This window comes from Macrobrachium nipponense, chromosome 33 (assembly GCF_015104395.2).
Source record: "Macrobrachium nipponense isolate FS-2020 chromosome 33, ASM1510439v2, whole genome shotgun sequence".
In the NCBI taxonomy this organism is placed as follows: Eukaryota; Metazoa; Arthropoda; class Malacostraca; order Decapoda; family Palaemonidae; genus Macrobrachium; species Macrobrachium nipponense.
Window position 1 is genome coordinate 44,429,485 of NC_087219.1, and position 2,500 is coordinate 44,431,984.

The 2,500-nt window shown below is 42.4% G+C and overlaps 1 protein-coding gene across 4 annotated transcripts in view; it reads right to left on the minus strand.

Annotated features, from left to right (window-relative positions):
- LOC135203138 (uncharacterized) overlaps positions 1-211 on the minus strand; it is a 185,407-nt gene extending 185,196 nt beyond the window's left edge. For 3 of the 4 annotated variants that reach the window (XM_064232804.1, XM_064232805.1, XM_064232802.1), the window contains exon 1: positions 150-211. The gene's annotated coding sequence lies outside the window, so the exon portion shown is untranslated. The remainder of the gene's footprint in view (positions 1-149) is intronic. The other variant, XM_064232803.1, reaches the window with a different exon arrangement.
- Between the last annotated feature and the right edge of the window lie 2,289 nt (positions 212-2,500).

A 2,500-nucleotide genomic window follows, 5' to 3' on the forward strand; every position in this document is an offset into this window, starting at 1 on the left:
GACGTGAGTACAGAGAGAGAGAGAGAGGGGGTTATATATTAGATTGTCATTGACTCGTCGTCGGAATGAAACACAGCGAATGGCCGTTCGTCATGCCAGGAATCAGCGGATGTAGAACGATCTAAGAACGATTTCTCTTCCGTACGCACACACCAACCATGGCGAGACCCGACCACGGACGCGCGAAAGCGGAGTGCCTGTTCAGAGCTGCGCTAGCGACTGAGGCCCAGGGAGAGACACTCTGGCTCTCTCTCTCTCTCTCTCTCTCTCTCTCTCTCTCTCTCTCTCTCTAGCTTGGCCACCCTCTTCCTTTATCCACTCCCCTCCCAACCCGTTCCTCCCTGATGGCTCTCGCCTACCTCTCTCTTTCTGGTCTCCTACCCCTTGTATATTCTCTCTCTCTCTCTCTCTCTCTCTCTCTCTCTTTGTCAGGACTCGAAACCTGCGCAGACGATACCTTTCACCCTCATTCATGGTTTCAGAGTCTCATCCTGAGAGAGATGTGTGCTTTCAATGACAGGTATGCTCGTGCAGAAGACATATATTTTTTTACTATTACATATTTGCATATTATTCTGTTATTATTGAAAAAAGACTAAAGTGACGTTTTGTCATGATTTGAATAATGATAATCTTTAAATTGAGCTTTTCTCTCTCTCTCTCTCTCTCTCTCTCTCTCTCTCTCTCTCTCTCTCTTTTATAGGTATTATTTTGGTCGCTGCTCTGGCGACTAAAGGCTGAATTTTCTTTTTTTGTCTCGCCTGGCTGTGTAGCACCAGTGGTCACTTGTTCCCACATTATTTTCGTTGTTAAAGTTTGGAAATTTTTTCCTGCCTCCGTTTTCCCTGACTTACAATCACGTTTCTTTCTACAAGTCATAAACGTCTATATCCGCCTAAGTAGTTGAGCTCCGCCCTTCTTCCTTTCGTCGGCGTCAGTAACCTAGGTGTAGTGACGCCAGATTTTGTAGTCCAGCCAGTTTTTGTAGTCATAAATCAATCAATAATTCGGGCTTGGGCTAGAATTCTGCATTAGTTTGCCGGACTCATCGGCCTTTTGCTTCTTAAAACGATGTCTGATGGAGTCAAGTTCGACTTTTATTTCCTCTTGTAAATTTAAGTTTTTTGTTTAATTCTTTCTCATTATTTATTTATTTTAATGCTTTTCTTTCCTTCTCCGTGGAAGTTGATATTAATAATAAAAATGATAAGTTGTGTTGTTGTTGTTGTTAGCTATGCAAAGAAGCACTTGTTAGGCTTACACACACACACACACACACACACACACACACACAGCTCTCGAGAGCCTGCTTAGCTCTCATTTTGAATCAGAAAAAATGTTATTTTATTTACTTTGTTTTTTTTATTTATTTATTATTTTTGTTTGTTCATTACAGTCATCACAATTCTACTTGGGTGTATTTATAATGTGAGGTTCCGGGTTGCATCCTGCCTCCTTAGGAGTCCAACACTTCTATGTGCGCTGTTTCTAGGAGCATTCTTCTGCATGAGTCCTGGAGCTACTTCAGCCTCTAGTTTTTCCAGATTCCTTTTCAGGGATCTTGGGATCGTGCCTAGTGTTCCTATGATTATGGGTACATTTTCCACTGGCATATCCCATATCCTTCTTATTTCTATTTTCAGGTCTTGATACTTATCCATTTTTTCCCTTTCTTTCTCTTCAACTCTGGTGTCCCATGGTATTGCAACATCAATGAGTGATACTTTTTCTTGATTTTGTCAATCAACGTCACGTCTGGTGTATTTGCACGTATCAACTTATCTGTTCTGATACCTTAGTCCCAGAGAGTCTTTGATCGTTTTCTATCACTCCTTCGGGTTGGTGCTCGTACCACTTATTACTGCAAGATAGCTGGTGCTTCTTGCACAGGCTTCAGTGGAGGGCTTTTGCCACTGAATCATGCCTCTTTTTGTACTGGTTCTGGTTATATTGCACTTCCTGCATATGGGTGAGAGGTTATTTCTATCTATCGTTTTTTGAACATATCTGGTTCTTAAGGCCTGATCTTGTGCCGCTGTTTTCATTCCTTCTTGAGCTCTCCCCTCTTTAGTCATTACCATGTATCATCGCTGGCTAGTTCTTTAGTCTGTCTCATGTATTGTCCGTGCATTGGTTTGCTGTGTCATTCCTCTGTTCTGTTTGTCATTCTCCTGTCTCTGTATATTTCTGGGTCTTCGTCTACTTTTATCAGTCCTTCCCATGTACTCCTGAGCCACACGTCTTCACTGGTTTTCAGATATTGCCCCAGTGTTCTGTTCTTGATGTTGACCCAGTCCTCTATGCTTAGTAGTCCTCTCCCTCCTTCCTCTCGTGTTATGTATAGTGTGTCCGTATTTGCTCTTGGGTGTAGTGCTTTTTGTATTATCATGTGTTTCCTAGTTTTCTGGTCTATGCTGCGGAGCTCTTCCTTCGTCCATTCCACTGCTCCTGCGCTGTATCTGATTACTGGTACTGCCCATGTGTTTATGCCTTTATCATA